Source organism: Rhinolophus sinicus, chromosome 15 (assembly GCF_057876585.1).
Source record: "Rhinolophus sinicus isolate RSI-liver-muscle chromosome 15, RSI-T2T, whole genome shotgun sequence".
NCBI lineage: Eukaryota > Metazoa > Chordata > Mammalia > Chiroptera > Rhinolophidae > Rhinolophus > Rhinolophus sinicus.
The window spans coordinates 81,692,690-81,704,827 of record NC_142515.1 but is presented as its reverse complement, the minus strand read 5'-3'; the positions used below and the strand labels follow the sequence as shown (position 1 = coordinate 81,704,827).

At 34.8% G+C, this 12,138-nt stretch overlaps 1 protein-coding gene across 12 annotated transcripts in view; it reads left to right on the top strand.

Moving 5' to 3' along the window:
- The window catches only part of MARCHF1 (membrane associated ring-CH-type finger 1), a 639,638-nt gene that overhangs the window by 518,895 nt on the left and 108,605 nt on the right, over positions 1 to 12,138 (top strand). The gene's annotated exons all lie outside the window — the stretch shown is intronic.

Below are 12,138 nucleotides of genomic sequence, written 5' to 3'. Positions count from 1 at the left end.
GAAAAAATAGAAACATTGGTAGCAATATATATGATTGCAGGAGCAAAGAGTAATGCTCAGAGACATTACAATAAACTGGATATGAGCCGTTGAGTACCTTGACAAGTTAATATAAATGGGAAAGAAAAAATACTGCTATGGTTAATATTTAAAATAAATAAATAAAAGTTACATCTTAAAAATTGGAAATAAGGGATGAAATAAAGAGAGATGAATCTCATCAAGAGATTCTAGCCTAGTAAAAAGAACAAATATTGGTGCTCTCATAATCTGGCACTGAGGTGTGGCAGGTACCCTAATGCTGGCTTTATTGTGAGACCCTTCTGTAGCATTTGGGGCGGGGGGTGGAGAATGGGGGAGACTTCCCAAACTAGAATTCTCCCTGACATTGGCAATATGCTTTGCAACTGACATGACTCTTCTAGAACTCTTTTTATTGGCTACACCAATATACATCCCATGCCACATGTGCTTCCTTCGACATGACACATATACTCCTCTATCAAGAGAATGGCCCTATGTTCCCTCCCCTTGAAACTAGGTTAGACTTTGTAATTCCTTCAAACAATTGAATGTAGTAGAAATAATATTGTGTGTCTTTTAAGGCTAGGTCATAAATTTTGCCTGGTTATTTCTCTCTCCTGACATACTCCTTGAGATCCCTGAAATAATAACCTAAGAATATTGGCTGCCCTGAAGCCACCATGCTGGAGAGAGCACATAGAGCGTTTGCATAGAGCTGCCCAAGCAGCCACAGCTGTTTGACCACCTAGCTGTTGGAGTTTTCCCAGCCCGGGTGGCAGGCACATGAGTAAGTGAGCTTCCATGTGATTCCCTCCCCAAGCCTTTAAGCCTCCCTCATTGACACTAAGTTGAGAGTTGTCCTTGCTGAGCCCTGTCTAGATTGCAGATTTGTGATCCAACTAAATGTCATTGCTTTAAGTCACTAAGTTTGGGGATAATTTATTACTCAGCCATCATAAGTAGAATGCTTATTAACATCACTTTGTCCTAACAGGAAGAACTGACTTCTTTCAAGACTACTTAAGCCCACAGAAAACATGAACCCTTGCTCCTTAGCAGTGGAAATACATCTTACTTCAGCTACTTTTCTCTTCTCACTCTGCAGTAGTGCCCAGATTCAGTTAATTTTTTATCTTTAAATTTTTCTAAATTGGAGATAGGCAATAATCTCTATTGCTTCCAAAATCTAGATGGCAAATATCAAACTCAAGTGTCACCTTTGTGCAAAGTAGGAAAAGGTACCACTTACTCAACATATTATATTTCTATCTATTGTAAAATTGTCATATTATATATTGGCTTTATTAGAACAAAATATTTTACTGCCATCTGATTGAAAATTACTGAACTGTAATGTCTATGATGTGAATGTCACCCCTAGAGTGCAGTATGCAACCTGTACAACTGTATGACTACATGCCAGTCTAAAAATGCTTCTCCAGGTTTTTCTAAATTTCCCTTTATTTGGCTTGAGATGAATGGAAGCATTCTTTCAACCACACTGACCAGCACTTCTATCCTGTCAATCTTTTCTTCCTTACATAGCCTGAAGTTGATTAATGGATAGAAATGTCAAAAAAACTAGTGTATGGGATCCATCCCTTAGCAAGTCCTATATAGACACAGTAGCACAGCCCCTTAAAATATGGGGATACTGTTTACCTGTTCTGAGGTGCAGTTCGGAAACAACAATAGTCCCATGTAACATAGTCCCGATAGCATCTCGTTATTATTCATCTATTCAGCAAGTATTTGTTGAAACACACACACACACACACACACACACACACACACACACCACACACACACACACACACACCACTCACACTCATATATACAGAGGATGCCAAAAAAAATGTATACACATTTTAAGAAAGGAAAAAAACATGCTAAAATTACACTGATGGTAACCACTTTGAACACCACTTGTAATTGCACAAGTCAAATGTGACTTGTATTCATCTCTTGTTATCGGTATATATTATTACAATTTTAATAGTTTTTTTCTTTCTTAAAATGTACATGGAATATATATATATATATATATATATATATATATATATACAGAGAGAGAGAGATATCTCTATATATACATATATATAGTGGTACTTAAAAAATAATGATACATGTAATAATAATACATACAATAATAATACAAATAAAATAATACATATGATATATATGTATGTGTGTATATCTATATCTATATCTATATCTATATCTATCTATCTATCTATCTATATATATATATATAGAGAGAGAGAGAGAGAGAGAGGACCTCAGACACAGTGCCAGGCTCTAGGAATGCAATCATGAGTCTTGAAATTTACAGTGCAATGAGTTATTAAAGCAGTCATAAAATCATACAGATACCTAACAGTAAACTTTGATAAGTGTTATGAAGGAATTGTAAATCATTGTAGAATATCTTAAAGCACAGATCTGGATTGAGATTAGAGATTCAGGATTTATATCACAGAGACAGTGGTTCTAAATTTAAGAAATGGTATTCACATGAAATAAATGTATGGAAAAAAATCAGAAGTCTAAAGACAGAATTGCAAGAAACATTCCTAGTTCCACAGAAGAAGGATGACAAGGAGCCCTCGAACACAAGAAGTGGCGACAGAGATCCAAACTTGGAGAGTGCTGACCCACAGATTACCAAAAAGGAGACTGTTTCCAAAAGATCTGGTGTTCTGGAGAGCAGAACTCCTCAGAGAGTTTGGCGGGGATTAATACTGAGAGAAGATTATTAGGTTTGACAAACATGTAAGCGCTAGTCACCTTCAACTTCAGAAAAAGTGTCCTGAGTTTTATGATAAAGACACAAGGAAAATATTATAGCTTCCTAAGAAAGAGGAATTCAAATTAGGCTGTAGTATTGAAAAAGGCTTTCTGGGTAGGTTGAGCCTGAGCTGAGTTTTAAAAAGTAAAGTAAGTAATAGATAAAAAAGAAAAACAGCCAACCACTAGTGCAAAGCCCTAGGAAAACAAAAGGGCATGACGTGGTCTGGAACAACTGCTAGTAGTTTGAAGCAAATAGTTGAATTTTAAGGAATCACAGAGATGGAACTGGTGAGATAAGTAGGGACCTGACCATGTAAGATCCTTAGACTAAGAGATGGAGTAGAGCTTTACAATGAAAGTTATGGTGAACATTGAAAGATTTAAAACAGGAAAATAAGGTGCAAAGGTCTGAGTTTTAGTAAGAGCACTGTAGAAGTGAGATTGATCAGTTTAGAAAAAGACAAAAAGCAAGAGATTAGTTAAAAGGCAATTGCAACTGACTTGAGTGACACATGGGAGTTGAAGAAGTGGAGATAAATATGAGATATTCTTTAAAAGGCCAAATATACAGGACTTGAAGACTCTGAAGTTTGGGAGGTAGATGAGGACGGAGCTTATATGATGTTCAGGTTTCCATCTGTATTACCAGGAATGTGTCTGGCAGGTAATACCGTTTACTGCTAAACAGGACACAGTAAAATAATATGGGCATAGACTCAGAGACTTTCTTCTGGAAAATGGTCAAACTAGGGTATCTTTTCATCTGAGAAAATATCTCTGGAAAACCTAAGGATCTTTTGAAACCTGTGACACAAATTTAAACATAAAGCCCAGACACTCCCAATTTACATTCTCCCAAAGCACTCTGGCAGGTAGGGAAATAATTTCAACTCTCTGCTCTTTCCATTGATTTGAATGTTTGGAGAGCCAAACACTACACTTAATGACATAATGGCATAGCCACCACTCACAGTCCACTCTACCCTTCATTCCTTCTGCCCAGATCCCACACCACAATGCCAGATGCTAAAGCCCAAAGTACATGACTCATTAGCTCATGCACGCATTTTTGAAAAATCAGGACAGTTATAGAAAAAAAAGCTTCATGTTTTTCAGTGGTATTGAGTATTGCAGAGAATGGATTTATCTAAAAGGAATTGCTTTTACACGTAGCGAAATGTTAAAAGTCGCTGGGGTCATCTCGCTGCCTGAACAACCTGATAAATAAAACCATTAATACTATGTGGATAAACAGCAAGGCATGGACCTAAATTGCATTCAACTTTCATAATTCCAAGAATCCAGTACCAATAAAGAAAATGTAGAAAAATCCAAGGTATTCCTGAAAGCGTAAAGTAAGTCCCAGAGAGACACAAGCAATAAAGAGAACAGTATTCCACGTACTGCTGTCCACTGTACTCCATATAACTCACACAAATAGCTTCTTTTCTGCCCAGGAAATGTTACAGGAGAGTAGAAGAGATATACTGAGTGTTTGTTCTGAAATTACCTAGGGGGAGACGTAAGACATTTGTTTCCTTAGAGGAGTCGGCCTGACATGTGAACTTCCTTATAAAATGGCATTAAATATGTATCAGCTTGGAGGGCCAACCGAAATAGAATAATGCATTTTCAATTTAGTCTTGGTTACACTTGACCTGTTTTAAAGTGTTCCTCTAATGAAATGGAAGCTATAGCAAAATTAATTCTATGCAAGAGGCAGAGCAGATTCTGTGTTATTTAATCGTAATGCATCCCATCCAGTTGGCCTGAGTGCAGAAACAATACAGAGAGGGCTATTTCTTTAATCTGGCAAGCCTGGTAACACTGTCATAATAATCAAAATGAAGTTCAAGTGGTTTTCTGACCTGCGTGTAACACTCTTGCTTTACTGTATGAAATCAGGAAGGACAGAGAACCGAGGAACTCTGCTGTGGAGTTTAAACTTGTTGTTGTGCTAATAATTCTGTATTGAGGGCAGTACAGCTAAGGATGAAGGGCCACAAACCCAATCCTCTACATTACCGTCGCCAATTTATCTGCTAAATGCTAGACATCATTCTAGAATGTTTTCACATAAGTGAACTCATTAATGAGTTCATCCTTACAACTAGCTTGCTTATTAAAAAAAACACACTTTTTACAGCTGAGGAAACTGAGGCCAGGAGAGTTTAAAGTTACACAACTGGCAGGTTGGAAATCTGCAATTCCAAAGGCCATGTTTCTTCCCCTCTGCCATGCTGCTCTGTGCAGTAATTTGTCAGCACACAATGTCTGTCCGGTGCTCTGCTAAAGAATAGGAATATCCACACAGTGGATAAAAGGTCATGGTTCCTGATAGAGCTGTCACACTAGTGGGACAAGTAAGCATATAAACAAGATGGTGTTATCAGATGGTGTTAAGTACTGCTGAAGAAATAGTTTGCATAGAGAATTAGGGAGCAAGGAATATGTTTTGTTTATTTTCAATGAGACATGAATAGCCAAAGCCTCTCTGAGGAAGAGATATTTTAAGGAGAGACCTGAATGATACAAAGGCATTGTCTAGTGAAAAGTGAAAGGCTGTTGTGTCATGAAACAGTAGACTCCAAAATTCTGAGGCAAGAAGGAGCTGGGCATCTTCCAAGTAAGTACCAGTAGAAGTCTAGTTTGGTAAAAATGTAATAAATAAAGGAAAGGAAAGAATGAAATAAGATGGGGACAAATTATGAGCCATATCCAGAGACTTGTAGAACCGTCTGGATTTTATTCTAAGAATAATGGGAAGCTATAGAAGAATTATGGTAAAAAGAAATGACAAAATCTAATTTGCAGCTTTAAAAAATTGTTCTAGGTTTTGTGTGGAAAAGAGTTTGCTTATTTTTGTCTACTTGATTGCAATTTCTGAGAAGGATATGTAAAATCTCAAATGACAATTGTTAATTTACCTGTTTCTTCCTGGAAAATTTTGATTTGTATGTTTGAGTCTGTATTATAGGTGCACATATATTTATAATGTTATTTCTCCTTTTTCTATTTTTTTCTTTGTCCAGTATATAACATCCTTGTATAATCATGTGATATTTTTGCCTTAAATTCTCTTTCGTTACATTTCAAGATTGCTACCCCAGTTTTTTGTTGCTGTTCATATATTCCCTGATAAAAAATAATTGTCATTTTGTTTTAGAAGTGTCACTTGCAGAAAACATTATCAAATCTTATTTTTTTAGTTCATCTGAGTATGTATATCTGTTTCTATTTTTAATTATACATGAACTTTGTTCTTTCCCTTATTTCTTGTTTCTCTCTCTCTCTCTCTCTCTCTCTCTCTCTCTCTCTCTCTCTCTCTCTCTCTCTTCTTTCCTTTTATAAGTCTAGTTTAGTTCTTCTAATTTTAAAGATATACATTATTTTTTGTTGTTCTTATGGTGGTTGATCTCAGCTGAAGAACCATAGTACATTTATTTAATCTTCTGAGATCTTAAATGTACCAATATTTACATGTTCCCCCTAATAAAACAACTACCTAGCACAGCCTTATATCCCTTTGTTTTTTCCCAGCCCACACATTTTTTTACTGTTTTCTAGAACTTAATTTTCAGTTGTTATGGATAAACTTTCTATTTTATTTTAACTAGGTCCTAGTGATTTTGTGCTTGTTCTTCTTTCCTCTTCCTTTCCCATTCCCCCCCCCCCCACACACACACAAACTCTAAATGTCACTGAAGAATTTGAGTACCCCTTCTTCCCCTGATACTTGTAGCATCTCTGGGTTTTTTGTTATTGTTGTTGTTTCTCTTTACTTATTTGAGTACCTGCTTCAAGAATGATTTTATTTTATGATGTGATCAAAAGTTCTGAAATCTTAGATGCCTGATAATATTTTCATGTCTTGCTCATGTGAAGAATTATTCAACTGGATAGTTTTCAATACTTCAAAATTATTACTCCATTTTTCATGTGTCATGTGTTACTACCAAAATATTTGACAATCTAATATTTGTTCCACCACAGGAGATTTGCTAGTTCTCTCTGAGCATTTTTGGAACACTCTTATTGTCTTTGATATTCTTAAATTTCACTAAGTATGTCAGACAATGGTTTTTAATTCTCCCCCTTGTTTAGCATTCTATAAATTCTTTCAACCTGAAGTCTTCCATCTTTTTTAATCTTCTGAAATTTATCTTTATGATTTTATATATATATATATATATATATATATATATATATATATATATACATACATATAGATTTTTTTTTTTTATATCTTTATTCTTCAGAGTTGTTTTCTAAAACAGTTTCTAAGTATCATCCTCCAAAATCACTACATACCAGCTTTATCCAGCCTGGTATTTATCCCTACTATTATGTTTTTTATTTCAATCATTATATTTTAACATCTAATGTTTCCAATTTTATGACTTATTTTTCTTGTTTGATATTACTAGTCTCTTCCCTTTTTTCCTTAAGCATAAATATTATACAAAATTTAAATTATGACTCCAATTGTTGTGGCTCAAATGCTATATATTGTTCAATTTAAACCTTTCTTTGCAATAGCTTTACTACCCAGATGTCCAGTATTTGATTTGTGAACTCCTATTTCCCTGGAAAAATTAGTTATTCTGGTCAGGGTTACTGGGGAAAGGCAGAAAGCCAGGGTAAGGGGTAAACAGTAAGGTGGAAAGCTCCAAACTATTGTTGATAAGCTCCATTTACTGTTACCTTTCTGGGTAAACTCATTGATCCGTTTTTCACCTCTGCTTTTGAGCTGAAATGAGCTACAAAAAGAGGAGTCTTTCTAACTTAGATAGTAATCTGCCCTGGGGATATAGAAAAAGCAAGGTGGGAGGTAGCGCTAAGGTGTGAGGGTACCTGGTCAACTCCACTTGCTTTCCTCAGCTCCTCTTCCCATCACTTTTGTTTTCTTGTTGGTTATGTTTTGCTCTGTTGTTTTCATGACCCTGATTGTACCTTAAATCACTATTCTCTGTGAGTTGGTGATGAGTTTGATGGTGAAAGGGAAAGCAATGATTTTCTGATGGCAATGAAGGGAACAAGCAAAAGAAGAACTTGAGAGGTCCCCCAAAGACCTTGCTTTCACCACTTCCCACACTCCCAGTTCAAGGCCTTGGGCCGTCTCCCAAGGGTGGATCAGTTCAGTTGTTTGTTTGTTATGTAGGTAACTTCTGTATTTCACGTTTTCTATTCTCACCTTTGGTTTTGCCAAGTTTGATTTTGAAGGAGTGCCTAGGAACCCATGCTAGTTTACTATCATGCCAGCGGTAGTTTTGTTTTGCTTCATTTTTTTTCTCACATTTTTAAAGAATTTGAATCAACATTGTCTTTATTCTCCAGTTTCAATTCATGAATTATACTCATGACAGCTTCCAAAAATAATATATAATGTGTCAAAGTCTATGGCATATAGCAAGCACTTTAAAGAAAAGCTCTTGCCTTTTATGATATGTTACTTATGGATTTCTCTAGGAAATCATAGCTTTATTTTTTTCTGTCTTTTTAGATGTTGCAATAGCTCCCCTATTTTTGTCACCTGCATTTCGTTAAATGGCTATTTTATGATTGACAGCAGAGCAAATCTTAATTTAGGATGTCTTTGTTCTGTTAGCATTTTGTTTAGATATAAAAAACTAACAAAATTCTTTTGTTTTTGTTATTAGAAACTTTGACTAACAATTCAGATAAAGAACAACTAAAAGCCTAATGTGAAGATTAAAAGATTTAGAAACTCCAAAATGCTGAACATTAAAATAAAATGCAACTGTCAGAAAATCCTGATGAGAGTATAAATTAATACAGCCTTCTTGGATTTAATCAGATAATATTCATTCATTTAGGCATTTGCTAAATGTTAAATGGGCAAATTAGGCAAAAATCTTAACTGGACATATTATTTGCCCAGCAACTTTATGTCTAGAAGTCTATACTAAGAAGTAATGAAGAACACATACATTAGTTTCTCTAAAGATGTTTATTTCAGCTTGATGTATGTGGGAAGCTGACTAATGGCTCTCCAGAGATTTCCATGTCCTAATTCCTGGAATTTGTAAATATGTTGCTTTTCATGGCACAAAGGACTTTGCAGATGTGATTAGGTGAAGGATCTTGAGATGGGAAGATTGGCCTGGATATCTGGATATGCCCAGTGTAATCACATAAGTTCCAATAAGAGGGAGGCAAAAGGTGAAAGTCAGGAACAGGACACGTCACAACAGAGCCAGTGGTTGAAGTGATGTACTTTGAAGATGCAAGGAAGGGCGTGAGCCAAAAAATGCAGGTGACTTCTAGAAGCAGGAAAAAACTAGGTTCCCCTGGAACCTTCAGAAAGTATACAACCCTGCCAGAGTCTTGATTTTAGACTTCTTACCTCCAGAACTGTAAGGTAATAAATTTGGTTATTTTTAAGTCACTAGATGTGTGGTGATTTCTTAAAGCAGCAATAGGAAACTAATGAAGTATGTAATAGTCAAAAGGAGAAAACAAGTCAACTATAAAAAGTGAATTAATTGATGACACATCAAAAATATGTGTTATGAAGCCATTGAAATTGTGTTGTAAGACAGTATTTTATTATATGATCCTACTATCTTATTAAGTAAAAAAAAAGTCTCATAAAACAAAATGTTAAATAACTCATTTTTAACAAGGAGTTTACAAATAATAGTAGCTGTACTTTTAAGTGCTGTTTTTGTGTATCAGAAAGTTTTGAAGAGCTTTACATGTATTACTTCAACTACTGCTCCTACAAGGTAAATAACAGTGTCCCCATTTTGCAGGTGAGGTAACTAAGGTACTTAGAGGTTAAGATACTTGTCTAAGATCACACAGTAAAGAGACACATATGCAGATAGGATGTGAGACCCCTCAGCCTGTAGTCTTAGTCCTCTTTGTATAAATAACCCTGGATAATAAACAAAGCAAACATATATACAACCATGGTCATGTCACGTAGTAGAAAACAGGCAGGTTTTATTTTCTTTTCTTTATCCTAACAATAAACTTCTACTTTTGAAATACAGAAAAAAATAACTTTGAAAAAGCTAGAAAACAATAAAAGTTTTAAAAATGTATTGAGATGATGAGTATTTAAAAAAAATACTTCCTATTCTCATTGGTAATTAAAAAAAAAGCTTATACCTTTCTTGTTTAAAACTGAATTGCCATGAGGATTTCATATAAGTATGTAAGTGTCTAGAGAATGAAACTATGTCATGACCTACTTGATTACATTCCATTCAGTGTTTTGCAACTCTAACATATGCATATTTAGAAACTAGTGCATTTATTTGTGAATACCAATATAGATGCATATGAGAAAATGTTGCATTAGAAATTGAACTAAAAAATTAACCCTAGGGGGAAAAATGGCATCAATTAGCATCCAATATGGCCTACCCCATCACCACTTACAACAACATACAAAAAACTACCACCTGAAACCTATGTAACTTTACTAACCATTGTCACCCCAATAAACTTTTTTAAAAAAAGAGATAAAAAAACCCTACCAGAATAGAGCCATACTAAAACAAACAAACAAACAAAATGCAATTGGTGAAAGACTTGCATTATGTTTTGGCTAGACGATAACTCTTAGACTCTGCCTCCACTTGACCCCTAATTCAAAATATGAAGTCTCTTTTAAAGCAAAATCTTGGTAGCTATCTCTCTACTTGAAGTGTTCGGTTTTTAAGTAGCCAGTGTACTGATTATACATCCTCAATCACTCTCAGCCTTTGTACACCTTGTTGGTAATTATATTTCCCAGAAAACAAAAAGACAGATTTACAGAGAAATTGCTATAGTTATTGAAAGAAATAAGATCCCAGAGCCTCTATAACAATAAGCAGTGATGATTTTGTGTTTTCATTTATCTTACCCATTTAAAAGGCTATGTAGTAGGAGAAGAACGCCCGTGCATCCAACTGCTAACACGGGGAACTAGGCAAGGGGCTACATCCTTCATAAACTTTCCAAATAAATGCAAGGGGAAGGCTTAAACCAGCAAACAAGTGAACCCAGAAGGAATGAAGTCTAAAATAATCTCATCTCGTGATTTTCCCATTGGCATACACTAGGTGTGCCTAGCTCTCCTCTTATTCAAAGATTAATAAATAAAAATAAAAACAAACTTGTAATTACCAGATACTGCAAGACAAGAGAAAGGAAATACCTGAAGATTAAGAAGAAATATAGAACCCCTTACAATATTGACTGCCAGAATAAGAACATTTGTTAACCATTATATCCCCAGCTTTTAAAACATTTGTGTGACTGATAGTGGCTATTCAGTAAATATTCATTGAGTTAATGAATAAATCTTTTAGAAAAGTATTCTACATCTTCAATAAATAATAAGAGGTCTTTAAATCCATAAACATGAATGTAAAGCTATGGAGAAAATCAGCTGAGCCAAAAAAAAAAAAGTAAGAAAAATGTACAAAATAAGAAAATTTAAAAGAAAATGTACGTGTAATTGAATGGGTAATGGAGGAGAGATATTTGTAATTTTCCCTTCTATTTGTATCAAATACTTATTATCAATCTATAGTTTGTCTTTTAACTTTGTGTTATTTTTTTAAGGTACAGAGATTTTTAAATTTTATAGAGTAAAATATTTTTATCTTTGCTCTTTCAAGTTTCTAGTTTCTAATGTCTGACTTAGAAAAGTTCTTATCATACTAAGATTATAAAATTTTTCCATTTATTTTATAGTTTTTTATGTAAATCTCTTTAACCCAACTGACGTATTATTATGCTGATTAAGATTTGTGTTTAATAAATGATATTGAAAGAAATAAATGTAAAAGAAGTCACCTATAGGGACTCTGCTTCTCATAATAACGAATTAAATAACTTGGATCATTACTTCCAACAAAGACAATTAGAAACGTTGAAAAATTATATATAAAAAAATAATCTCCTTGAAGATTTTGGAGAATTAACATGTCAGGGACAAAATAACAGGAATGGATCTATAAAAGATAAAAACCGAGGGAGGAGAGCTTGGCATTTGGGGCTACTTGTCCTTAGAGGTATTTCAGACATGGCTGAGCTGCTGAGAGTCTGAGAAGCCAAAGTAGGAGTCCAGGACCTGCCCAAATTTGGGACCTGGTTAACCTGCTCTGGTGGCCCTTCAAGAAGACCAAACCTGAGGATTAAGAGTGAGCAGGAAGTAGATAAGCCTCACAGCCCCTGAGCTCATTTCAAATCATTTCCATGCCTGGAACAAAATTTGTTAGATTCTGGGTTAGTAGTGACACTAGGTTCCCAGAATGAGCAAACCAAAGTTCTCACTTTGCCTCAAATGATTTTTAAGAATCA